Genomic DNA, 13,512 nt, shown 5'->3' on the forward strand with positions numbered 1-13,512 from the left:
AGTAATGGTTTAATACCAGGGTCTCTCCTAAGTGGAATGCAGCCATCAGTATTGGTTTAATACCAGGACCTCTCCTAAGTGGAATGCAGCCATCAGTAATGGTTTAATACCAGGGTCTCTCTTAAGTGGAATGCAGCCATCAGTAATGGTTTAATACCAGGACCTCTCCTAAGTGGAATGCAGCCATCAGTAATGGTTTTGAATACACCTGTTGTTTCCTACTATGACATGTCAACATGTCTGCTGTGAAAAAGGTCAATAGAGAGCCGAACTCACGCCCTTCTACTTCTGGTCCATGGGACCTTTCTTTCAATAAAATATGAACGGGAATCAATGGAGAGATAAGAATTATTTTTTGTCCGGTTTGAATTAAGCCATGGATTACAAATATGATGTTCATCAATTTAAAAGATAATTTTGCAACTGAAGAAAGTCTCAGTTAGCCATAGGTTTGTCATATGACCACTTACAGTATCTCACAAAAGTCAGTACACCCCTCACATTTTAGTAAATATTTCATTATATCTTTTAATGGGACAACGTTGAAGAAATGACACTTTGCTACAATGTAAAGTATTAAGTGTACAGCTTGTATAACAGTGTAAATGTGCTGTCCCCTCAAAATAACTCAACATACAGCCATTCATGTCTAAACCGCTGGCAACTAAAGTCAGTACACCCTTATGTTAAATTCCCATAGAGGCAGGCAGATTTTTATTTTTAAAGGCCGTGAACCATCACCTTATCGTTGTGGAGAGGTTTGTGTCTCTGTGAACCTGAGGGCTGTGTTGTCTGGAGCTTTGTGCTCCTGGTAGGGTCTCCCAAGGCAAAGTGGTCTCCAGGTGAGGGGCCAGACAAAGAATGGTTCAAAAACGCCAATGGAAAAACAAGGTAGAAATGGAGTGACCCTGCCCGAGGAAGCCGGGGGCCCCGTCTGGAGCCAGGCCCAGACGGGCGGGCTCGTCGGCCGAGCCTAGGTGGGTTTGCCACGGAGCCCGGCCGGGCACAGCCCGAACAAGCTACGTGGCTCCCATCTCTCCAGCCCATGGGCCCACCACCTGTGGGAGGAACCGCTGGGGGTCGGTGCGCGCGCCACATGGGTGGCAGTGAAGGTCAGGGGCCTCGACGGACCAGACCCGGGCAGCAGATGCTGGCTCTGGGGACGTGGGAACGCCTCTCTGTGGGGAAGGAGCCGGAACTGGCGCGGGAGGTGGAGCGCCACCGGTTAGATCTGGTGGGGCTTACCTCTACGCACAGTCTCGGTTCTGGAACTGTACTCCTGGATAGGGGTTGGACTCTTTTCTTCTCCGGAGTTGCTCAGGGTGCGCGGCCCGGGCGGGTGTTGGGATACTAACAAGCCCCCGGCTGAGCGCGCACGCTTGGAGTTTACCGCCGGGGAGCGAGAGGGTCGCCTCCCCACGCCTGCGGTTGTGGGAAAACTCTGACTGTTGTTTGTGCATATGCACCAAACAGGAGTTCGGAGTATTCGGCCTTCTTGGAGACCTTGAGTGGAGTCCTGCATGGGCGCCAGTGGGGAATCCATTGTTCTGCTGGGGGACTTCAACGCATACGGGGCAATGATGGAGACACCTGGAGAGGCGTGATTGGGAGGAACGGCTTCCCTGATCTAAACCAGAGTGGTTGTTTGTTGTTGGACTTCTGTGCTAGTCATGGATTGTCTATAACGAACACCATGTCTCGACATAGGGATGCTCACAAGTGTACCTGGTACCAGAGCACCCTAGGCCGAAGGTCAATGATCGATTTTATAATCGTGTCATCTGATCTGAGGCCGTATGTTTTGGACACTCGGGGAAGAGAGGGGCAGAGCTGTCAACCGGTCACCATCTGGTGGTAGGAGTTGGGGGGTGGGGAAGACTCTGGACAGACCTGGTAAGCCCAAACGTATTGCGGGTAAATTGGGAACGTCTGGAGGAGGACCCTGTCCAACGGACTTCTCAACTCGCACCTCCGGGCGGAGCTTTTCGTGCATCCCTGTGGAGGCTGGGGGCATTGAACCAGAGTGGACAATGTTCAAAGTTTCCATTGCTGAAGCTGCGTGAGGAGCTGTGGTCTTAGGGTCTTAGGTGCCTCAAGGGCGGTAACCCACGAACACCGTGGTGGACACCGGGTGGTCAGGGAAGCCGTCCGACTGAAGAAGGAGTCTTTTCGGGATATGTTATCCCAGAGGACTCCGGGAGGCAGTTGCAGGTACCGAAGGGCCCGAAGGGCTGCAGCCTCTGCCGTGAAAGAGGCAAAGCAGCGGGGTGGGAGAAGTTTGGAGAAGACATGGAGAAGGACTTGGTCGGCACCAAAGTGCTTCGGAAAACTGTTCGCACCTCAGGAGGGGGAAGCGGGAACCATCCAAGCTGTGTACAGTAAGGATGGGACACTGTTGACCTCAACTGAGGAGGTATAGTGCGGTGGAAGGAGCATTTTGAGGAACTCCTGAACTCCTAATACGCCCTCTATGTTAGAGGCAGAGCTGGAGGATGACGGGGGATTGTCGTCGATTTCCGGGCGGAAGTCACTGATGTAGTCAAACAACTCCACAGTGGCAAAGCCCCGGGGATTGATGAGATCCGTCCCGGAAATGCTCAAGGCTCTGGGTGTGGAGGGGCTGTCCTGGTTGACACGTCTCTTCAACATTGCGTGGAAGTCTGGAACAGTGCCAAAGGAGTGGCAGACTGGGGTGGTGGTTCCCCTTTTTAAAAGGGGGACCAGAGGGTGTGTGCCAATTACAGGGGTATCACACTTCTCAGCCTCCCTGGTAAAGTCTACTCCACCAAGGTGCTGGAAAGGAGGGTTCGGCCCGATAGTCGAACCTCAGGTTGAGGAGGAACAATGCGGATTCCGTCCCTGGTCGTGGAACAACGGACCAGCTCTTCACTCTCTAGATCCTGGAGGGGGCCTGGGAGTATGCCCAACCGGTCTACATGTGTTTTGTGGATTTGGAGAAGGGCGTATGACCGGGTCCCCCGGGAGATACTGTGGGAGGTGCTGCGGGAGGATGGGGTGAGGGGTCTCTACTCAGGGCCATCCAATCTCTGTACGCACCAAAGTGAGAGCTGTGTCCGGGTTCTCGACAGTAAGTCGGACTCGTTTCAGGTGAGGGTTGGCCTCCGCCAGGGCTGCGCTTTGTCACCAATCCTGTTTGTAATTTATGGACAGGATATCGAGGCGTAGTCGGGGTGGGGCGCGGTTCGTTGGGCTGGGGATCTCATCGCTGCTTTTTGCAGATGATGTGGTCCTGATGGCATCATCGGCCTGGCGACCTTCAGCACTCACTGGATCGGTTCGCAGCCGAGTGTGAAGCGGTTGGGATGAGGATCAGCACCTCTAAATCGGAGGCCATGGTTCTCAGCAGGAAACCGATGGAATGCCTTCTCCAGGTAGGGAATGAGTCCTTACCCCAAGTGAAGGAGTTCAAGTACCTTGGGGTTTTGTTCGCAAAGTGAGGGGACAATGGAGCGGAGATTGGTCGGAGAATCGGCGAGCTGCGCGGTATTACATTCCATCTATCGCACTGTGGACGGTAAAAGAGAGCTGAGCCAGAAGGCAAAGCTCTCGATCTACCGGTCAGTTTCGTTCCTACCCTCACCTATGGTCATGAAGGCTGGGTCATGACCGAAAGAACGAGATCCAGGGTGCAAGCCCCGAAATGGGTTTCCTCAGGAGGGTGGCTAGCGTCTCCCTTAGAGATAGGGTGAGAAGCTTAGTCATCCGTGAGGAGCTCGGAGTAGAGCCACTGCTCCTTTGTGTCGAAGGAGCCAGTTGAGGTGGTTCGGGCATCTGGTGAGGGATGCCCCCTGGGCGCCTCCCTAGGGAGGTGTTCCAGGCACGTCCAGCTTGGGAGGGGCTCGGGGAAGACCCAGGACTAGGTGGAGGGATTATATCTCCAACCTGGCCTGGGAACGCCTCGGGGATCCCCAGTCGGAGCTGGTTAATGTTGCTCGGGAAAGGGAAGTTTGGGGTCCCCTGCTGGAGCTGCTCCCCGCGACCCGACAACCGGATAAGCGGACGAAGATGGATGGATGGATGGATCCAGGATACTATGCATCCTGATAAAGTTCCTTGGCCTTTGGTAAAATACCACCCCATCATCACATACCCTTCACCATACCTAGAGATTGGCATGGGGTACTTTCCATAAAATCATGTCTCAATGCAAATCAAACCAGCTATTAGGCTAACTGACATAAAACCATGCCAATCTCTAGGTATGGTGAAGGGTATGTGATGATGTGGGGTATTTTAATTCCAAGACAAGGGATCTTTATCAGGATGCATACTATCCTGGATACTATGCATTCTGATAAAGAGATGATAGAGAGATTTTATGGAATCTTTTATGGAATCTACCCCATGCCAATCTCTAGGTATGGTGAAGGGCATGTGATGATGTGGGTGGCTATTTTAATTCCAGTTTGGCGGAAACATCTGGCATTGGCAGGGCTCAATCCGAGGGGTGGGATAAACGGTTGTCTTTCAAATTCCCTCTGCATGTTATAGGATAGCGCGCAACCAACCAGAGCAATGCTAGTTGATAGATTAAACTTTAAACTCCGAACACATCTTCCTTTTTAAGAATGACTTCAGTGCCATTCTTTGTTCTTTTCTCAAAGAAAAGCTGAACTCCAAGTCTTCCAGAGTCGCGCCAAAGCTATTTCCAAAGGCCGCTGTTCGCCAGCAGCAGCAGGCATCATCTTTGTTTTCAAGTAGCAGGAATTCAAGCGGAACTGTCGCAACTCTGCCGTCATTATGTTAAGCCCGCCCTCCGACTCTATACATGATGTGATTGGCCTGACCAGAGTTTGGTTTTCCAGCTCGCAAGCCAACGGAGAATTGCTAGACTGACCCTGGCCTCAAATTACATTTGTTGCCACTAGGGTGCATCTATATTTCTAGGCTACTAAGCAGGACACTATATGGCTAAAAATAACATTATCAGGTCTGTTTAGTTTAAGAATGTTGCTGTGTGATGACACCTGTGGAAGCAAACTTGTAGAGGATCTCCTTGTTCAGTTTGTTTTCATTGGCCAGGGCATATGATGTCGTGGCAACAGCATATGGGTTGGTGAGGCTGGGCAGACGCCCTTTTCCAGATACTTCACTGCTTTGTCTATACTGCCTGGTAGACTCTGGACAGAGAAAAGAAAGGAAGGAGAGTGTAAGCAAGCAAGGCTGTCAAATGGGTCAGATAACAGTAGTGCATCTATTTCAAATATCCACTTCTGTTCAGGAATGCCAGAGCAATTTAACCTTGGACAATAGCTGAGACTGGATTGAAAGGCAGCAAGATATTTTTGATGCCTGGCTTTGACATGTCAACAATCACATTACCTGCAAAAAAAGAGGCCTCATTTTAAGCATCACTCGTGTCAGAGAGGTGTCTGTGGTGTGAAAATGGGATGTCTTTGTTAATCTGCTACATTATTTAAAAGCAGCAGATACAGAGAACAAAAGAAAAAATGTTAGGAATGGATTAAACCATGTCTTTATCTGCTCTGACTAGGGTTGGGTATGGTTTGGGTTTTTCTGATATTGGTGATAAAACGATACTTTTAAAACGGTTGTGGCGTGCCTAAACGGCGACATTAAAGAATGGCTTGTTTATTGCTAAAGGCCATATGGTTAAAATGAAATGATTTAATAATATAGTAATAACTATAACTTACAACAATAATGTATGTCACCAGTAAATTCCTGTTGAATGACAAAAACAACCACCAGATGGGTTATTTTACACTTTGAATGCATTGCAAAGGCTTACTATAGTTTCAAGTGAACGCACGTCTGTGTTGATTTTCCGACAACCGACTGCTGCAGACTGTTGAACGTCCCGGTGTTGGATCCTCTACAGTGAAATACAGACACACTTTACACTGTTTAACTATCAGCATTTTAACCGTGTTTTACTCCAGCTGCTAGCTAGCGGTAGGCTAACATTATCTGCTGCCAAGTGTATTATGTTAACTAGCGTCACATGCAGCGATGCTTCTGTCACCTCTATAGTCTGTTTCAGGGCATCAGAGAGCAGCGCAGAAGGCATATCAGTGGCACCGAATGAGGCACCGAAATCTGCATTGCTATATGGTCCGGCGATACTGGTCGTTAAGGCACCGGTGCCATATTAGTACCGGGTCATGTTACCCAACACTACCTCTAACTGAGGTGCCCTTGAGCAAGGCCCTTAACCCCAACCGCTCCAGTGGAGCTGCTCAGTGGCCGCAAGACCAAACTGTGGTTGTACTGGGCAGCTTCCAGGTATGAATGTGGAACTGTGTGAATGTGACAGGTTGTTGTTGCAAGGTGAGAATTGGTTTTCAATCGACTTACCTGGATAAATAAAGGTTAAAAAAACAAAATGTAGGCTGCAATCATTAGCATGTCTGAGAAACATTACTTACAGTGGTAACTAAATGTTAATTCCAAGGCCAAAGAGCACACCATGACAACTACATTAAAGGGATATTTCACCGCTGAAAAGATGAATATATCTTTAAATTGGGTCACTAATGTAGTAGAAATGTGACTTTTTTTAAATTGAGCCTACTAGGCCGAGAAAAGACAGAAAATGTGTTTTGGGCTCATGTGGATGAAAGACAGGCCACCCTAAGCCACACCTATCGGTTACAAAGAGGCAGTCAACTGAGTCAAGTCTATTGTGTTTTATTGTCATTTCAACCATATACCTGAAACAACGTTTCACCATGACTCAAGTGGTGTTACACATTTAAAAATATATAAAAAGCGACATATATATAAAAACAACATACTAACAGGCTGCATTTAGTGCACACACATTATAAGCTCCGTAAAGTTCAGCTAACGTACTAGCATTAGCACTTAGGTAGGCTATAAACACAGAGTATAAACACAGCCGTAAATTTGTGCGGAATGGAGAATGGTGCGGCATTTAACAGTCACAAACTCCACCAGCAGTTAGCAGTTAGTTGGATACAAGCACCCCATTTCTGCACCAGGCACGTGTAAATTAACGCAATCCACCAGAGAAGCTTCAAGATGGCTGGAACTCGTTTTGCTTTGGTAAACTTCAGATAAGATGACAGTCCCCTATGGGCGGGTTGAAAACATGCGGTAGCTGCCTGTAGTCCAAAATACCTCATGTCCCCCTGAGACCAGAGTCTCTGTATTGTGGGTCTGGACAGAATCTTCCGATGACGAAAAATTGTTATTTAGTCATCGGAGAGACTTCCCAGACCCAATACAGAGATCTCGTCTCAAGGGACATGAGGGAGGGAAGCACGGTCATTCAAAAAATACTACTGTGTTTCTACTGATACAAAGCTCAATGTTAAATTGGTGGAAGATATCCTTTACGCGTAAGTGGGTAATAATAATGTTTAAAAAAGACTAAGATGACTAGCACATGAACTTTGTGTCACTCATCACTAGTGTGGAGTCCGTAAATGAAATGAAAGAGGTGAGGGAAAAGACAACACACTGTTTGCAGATGAAGTACTCACATTAACAGAGGCGGCACATCGTGTGCGAGACTCCTGTATGGCAATGAGGCAGAAGGCCGTCATGGAGGCATCTGAATCTGCGCCTCTCACATCACCCTACACACACACACACACACACACACACAACACACATACAAAAACGCACACACACATATTTTTTCATATTCATATGAACATGTAATTGTATTCATCTCGATCAGCTGTTTTTGTAGCACCAGGATTAACCCCTGATTTCCACTGACTGCAGAACGGCTGCGTACCGACTCCATCCCAGCTCCGGAGCAGATAGTCAGAGCTTCTATTGTTGCCGGAGGGCGAGAGCTCCGCAGCAATTCAGCACAGGGCAGATAGTGCGGGACAGGAAGTCGAGCACAGAAACAAAATATTTCCCTGCACTACACCTTGAAAACATCAGATTGGATGGAAACAAACTGTTGTTGGTTTTGTGGTTCTGTTTATAGAAACTACATCCTGTTATATCGCGATCATACATGAATTTTCAATCTCGTGGGTCCTCGTGACTTCAGCTGTCAGTCGTGGGCCGTGTTTACAAAAATCCGGACCTGGTGGGTATTGATAGACAATGGAGCACAGAGCCGACATGCAGGTGTTCTGCAGTTGGTGGAAATCAAGGGTTAAGAATTAGATGTCAATGAAATCAGTATACGCACAATCATCTCTCCATGGCTAACTCTTCCAACTTCTCTAAACAAGCCATCAGGTTGCTGTCGTTGAGAATCAGAAACTTGATGGCTTCACAGATGTGCTCTTTTTGCAATGGCATCAGATTATCAGCCATGGCAAACACCTTGGCAACATACGCTGTCAGCCTTAGAGAGGAGAGGAGAGGAGAGGGAGGAGAGAGAGAATGTGTAATACTTTAGTTTCATGTATATGCAGATGTAATACACCATTGTCACATAGTCAGGATCTAAGTTAGAAGAGGATGTGTGAACAATTATGTATCATGGATGTTTTAGATGCCTCACCAGGTACTGCTCTCTCTTGATGCCAAACAGCAAAAGACCCATCCTTTTACGGAGGACAAGCTCATTCTGGTAGCCTGGACACAAACAGCACACACAACCAGTTTGAGAAGTCTTGTTACATTTTTTCTCTGTGATTATAGAATCTTTGGCATAGGTTTTGTTTGTACTGACAATCTTGGTTAAGACATGGTAGTCTATGAGTCTATGTGTTGCTTTGAGACTATTAATTCTCAGTGTCCTAAGCTTGTCTATGTGGGGCAGTGATGGCATGCATTACTGTCTACCACATTGCCTTTTGGTACCAAGTCTACCAATCAAACCATCTTTTCTTCTCTAACCCACATATCAAGATGCAAGATGGTGCTGTGTCGTGTGGTAGCCTGTTGCAGCAGCTCCTGATATGTATCTGTATTTTGTGTGTTTTTAGTAATTTTTTGGTCTTAAGTGCAGTTCTTTTTTATGGTCACTTAGAACGTCTGTGTTGAGATGGCTTCTGTCAACTTGAACTTTTCTTTTAGTTCTATTCTTACTTTGGTCGTTTTTGTAACAACGTGTTACGCACAAGGCAGCGGGACTATTGTTTATACCGCGATCAGCTGATAGCTCTGTGTCGAACTGTGCTGCTGCGGGGGCCAAGCCTGAAATCCCAAAGGAACAACGGAGGAGCGCCAGGGTTGCAGAGGTGGATTAAAACGGAAGGCAAAGAAAGAAAACATGAGCCTGCCACCCCAGCGATCATTATGGGGAATGTACGGTCTCAGGAAAATAAGACGGACGAACTTGCGGCGTAAGTAAACCCCAGAGGGAGTTCCGTGAGTGCAGCATACTGTGTTTTACTGAGACAGGGCTGCACTCACACATCCGGACCAGGATTAGCGGAACCCGGCTTTTGACGGTTTGGTGGACAGGGACGTTATAGAAACCGGTACGAAAAAAGGAGGGGGTTGCACTGGATGTGAGTGAAAAGTGGTGCAATCCCGGACACGTGAATGTGAAGGAAAGTTTCTGTAGCCCGGACATTGAACTGCTGGCTGTGGGGTTTTCGTCCTTACTATTTACAGAGGGAGCTTACGTCTGCCAAAGTCATCGCTGTTTACATTCCACCATCTACTGATGGGGAGGCAGCTGCTGACGTCATCCACACCACTGTGTCACAACTTCAGAACCGCAGCAGCCCACTGCCTTCATGGTTATCACTGGGGATTTTAATCATGTTTCACTGGATAAATCCCTCCCAGACTTTCAACAATATATTAACTGCCCCACAAGAGACAATACAACTCTGGACCTCCTGTATGCTAATGCCAAGGATGCTTACAGTGCCACTGCCCTCCCCCTTGGCAATTCTGATCACAACCTTGTCCTGCTGTCTCCTAAGTATGTTCCTCTTGTCCAGCGGCTGTCTGTCCACACAAGGACTGTGAGGAGGTGGACTAAGGAGGCTGAGGAGGCTCTGCAGGACTGTTTTGAGTCTACAGACTGGGACGTACTCTGTGAACCACATGGGGAGGACATCAATAATATGACAGACTGCATCAACGAAATCAAATTCTGTGAGAACATCACCATGCCCCCCAGACTGTATGCTGCTTTCCCACTCACAAGCCGTGGATGTCCAGCAGAGATGGCAAAAGTACTCACTTCCCGTACTTAAGTAGAAGTACAGATACTTGTGTTAAAAAATACTCTGGTAAAAGTAGAAGTACTGATTTAACTTCTTTACTTAAGTAAAAGTAACAAAGTACGGGCTTTGAAATGTACCTTAAAGTATAAAAGTAAAAGTAGCCTTGAATGACAACCACTTTTTATACAAAGCTACCTGGACCACAACGTTACTAGAGTGCGCGATGAGAAACTTCAGTGGACATAAAAACCAGGCTCTTTATATGCCATTGTCTACATTTTAAATGGATGTCTGCCAAACATCACATATATGATTATTGTGACAGAGACTGGGACTCCGGCTTAATAAGATTCTGACTGAGTAGCAAGATATGAATTCAATTGTGATTCTGTGAGAATTCACAGATCCAGTTTCTCTTTTTAATCTTCCCCTTAACATTTAAAGGAATCTACATGTATGTGTGTGTGCTCAAATATAGAAAGAAAATAAAGGATACAATATGAATTACTAAACATAGATTAATTAAGAAGTTCCCCATACTTTTAGAGTTACACAGCACATTGGCCAGGAGTCATACTTGATGCCTCCTAGCCTATCTCAAACATCTCTCTCAGATAAGGCCAGGGATGATTGGGAATGTCTTGCTGCTTGTCTGCCTAATCTCTGGGATCTCCGTTTTCTTCATTTTCAATCATGTCGCCGTCCATACTACTAGTGCTACGCGTTACCACCATCAAGCTGCAATTATTTGCCGCCAATGAATGCAGAATGCGGCCGAATCTGTCGAGTCGTCTTGTAGTGGTCCGTTACATGCAACGTAGCCTACAGTATATTCCCATCCAATTAGATTGAATTCGGTATGATCGGCGTGAAAAATAATAACGGTAACTCCAGCGAAATTATTTGAAACTTGTTAGTGAGGACTAGATTAGGACCGTATTTAAAGCTGATGCTGGTTTCCAACTTTGCCAACTTTCCAGGTGTGTCTGTAAAACACGGACAGAGACAACTTCTCTCTTTTGATACTTTACAAGCAACGTGAGACCTAGCTAACAGGTGAAGAACACAAACAACTAAATCACTAGCTAACCTACTTTAACTGTGCAGGAACTATAGACCAATACAACAACAGGCTTACATTAACTGACAACATAAGTTATACGACTTACAGTTCTCAAGGACGCACACACACCATCTAACTGATTATCCTCCGGACAGCGGTCTCTCTTTCTTTTTCTCACTTTTTTCTGTGTGGCGCCGCGCCGCTCCGGTCTGAAGGCGCGTGTCCGCGCTATTCTCCGACATTACGACCTCTTGTACAAAACTAAAGTAACGGCACCACTTTTTAAAATGTAAGGAGTAGAAAGTAGAGATATTTGTGTTAAAATGTAAGGAGTAAAAGTAAAAAGCCGCCACAAAAATAAATAGTAAAGTAAAGTAGAAATATCCGAAAAATCTACTTACGTTAACGAAGTATTTGTACCGTTACTTCCCATCTCTGATCTCCAGTGACCTGAAAGAAGAAAGCCTTCAGGTCATGGGACAGACAGGAGCTGAGGGGAGTACAGCACAAACTGCGTGAGAAGCTGAGGGGAATGTTAAAACACTTACAGGAGGAAACTGGAGGCCAGTCTGCAACAGAAAAAAATGAGGGAGGTGTGGACCGGGATGAAAGAGATCACCGGGTGGGGGTAGAAGAAGACCAACACCAGGCAGCCGGGAGAGATCAAACAAGCTGAACTGTTACTTTAACAGGTTTTAGCTCACAGCCATCCCCTGCATCCTCAACCATCTCACAAACCCCCTACACCCCTCACTGCCTCCCCCTTGCTCTCACCCATCCACCCCTCACCCCTACTGTGGTCTGCCCACTCCCCCACCACTACAGCAAATTTCATCTCCCCCCACAGACACTTCATGCATCCCCTCTGCTTTTCATTCACACCTGGCCAGGTGAGGAGACAGCTGGAGAGGCTTCACCAGTGCAAGGCTGCCGGCCCCAGATGGCACGCCCCCCGGGTCCTGAAGACCGCCAGTCAGCTGTCTGGTGTTCTCCAGTATGTCTTCAACCTGAGCCTGCAGAGGGTGCCGCTGCTGTAAAACGTCCTTGCCTTGTCCCAGTCCCCAAGAAGTCACACTCCATCTGGTCTCAAGGACTACCGTCCAGTGGCTCTCACATCCCATGTGATGAAGGTGCTGGAGAGACTGGTCTTGGCCTACTTGAGGCCACAGGTGAGATCTTCTGGGACCCTCTACAGTTTGCCTACCAGCCTCGTCTGGGAGTGGACGATGCTGTCATCTATCTTCTGCAGCGAAGCTCATTTGCACCTGGATGGCGGTCACTGTGAGAATCACATTTTTGATTTCTCCAGTGCTATTCAACACCATCCTGCCACTGCTAATAGGTGAGAAGCTGCAGAGGATGGTGTCGGTGTGTCCACAGTCTCCTGGATCACTGACTACCTGAAGACAGATCTCAGTCTCCTGGATCACTGACTACCCCGACAGACAGACCACAGTTTGTCCGTCTGGATCGTGTTCTTTCTGATGTGGTGGTGAGTGATACGGGGGCTCCACAAGGGACTGTGCTGTCCCCTTTCTGTTCACCTTATACACCACAGACTTCCAGTACAACTCAGTGTCCTGTCACCTACAGAAGTTCTCTGATGACTCGCAGTTGTTGGGTGTATAAGGGATGGACAGGGAGGGGGAGTACAGAGCGCTGGTGGACAACTTTGTGGAGTGGTCTGGTAAGAACCTGCTGCTGAACATGGATAAGACCAGAGAGACGGGTGATTGATTTTAGGGAGGAAGGGAACGGCTCCGCAGCCCCTTTGCATCCTGGGTGGAGATGTGGACATGGTTGGGGAGTACAGATACCTGGGTGTCAACATCGACAACAGGCTGAACTGGAAAATCAACAGACTGAACAAACTGATCAGGAAGTCTGGCTCTGTTATTGGCTGCAAACAGGGCACATTTTAAGCTGTAGTGGAGAGGAGGTCACTGAATAAACTGTTATCTATCATGGATAACCCCGACCACCCTCTCCACCCCCACTGGTCCATCAGAGGAGCACCTTCTCTAAGAGGCTCCGACAGCTTGGATGTCGCACGGACCGCAACAGGAAATCATTCCTACCACAGGCAATCAAACTATTTAACACTTCTTCACTGAGTGACAGATAAGACTCTTAGACATCACAACTGCACTAATTGCAACTTGCACAATAGGTTTGTTTTACCTACAGCTTTATTAATACTATTTAAACAGTTGTACAGTTTTTATTCCCAACTTACAGATATTTTAAACTATTTGTTCCTAACCTATTATTATTATTATTATCCATATTATTTAATGTATATTGTATTCTTTTACTTCATGTATATTCTGTATGTGTGATGTGTGT

At 47.2% G+C, this 13,512-nt stretch overlaps 1 pseudogene; it reads right to left on the bottom strand.

The window, feature by feature from the left end:
• Window positions 1-13,512, bottom strand: part of LOC120561591 — a 58,405-nt pseudogene that overhangs the window by 12,980 nt on the left and 31,913 nt on the right.

This window comes from Perca fluviatilis, chromosome 7 (genome assembly GCF_010015445.1).
Source record: "Perca fluviatilis chromosome 7, GENO_Pfluv_1.0, whole genome shotgun sequence".
NCBI classification, from domain to species: Eukaryota; Metazoa; Chordata; class Actinopteri; order Perciformes; family Percidae; genus Perca; species Perca fluviatilis.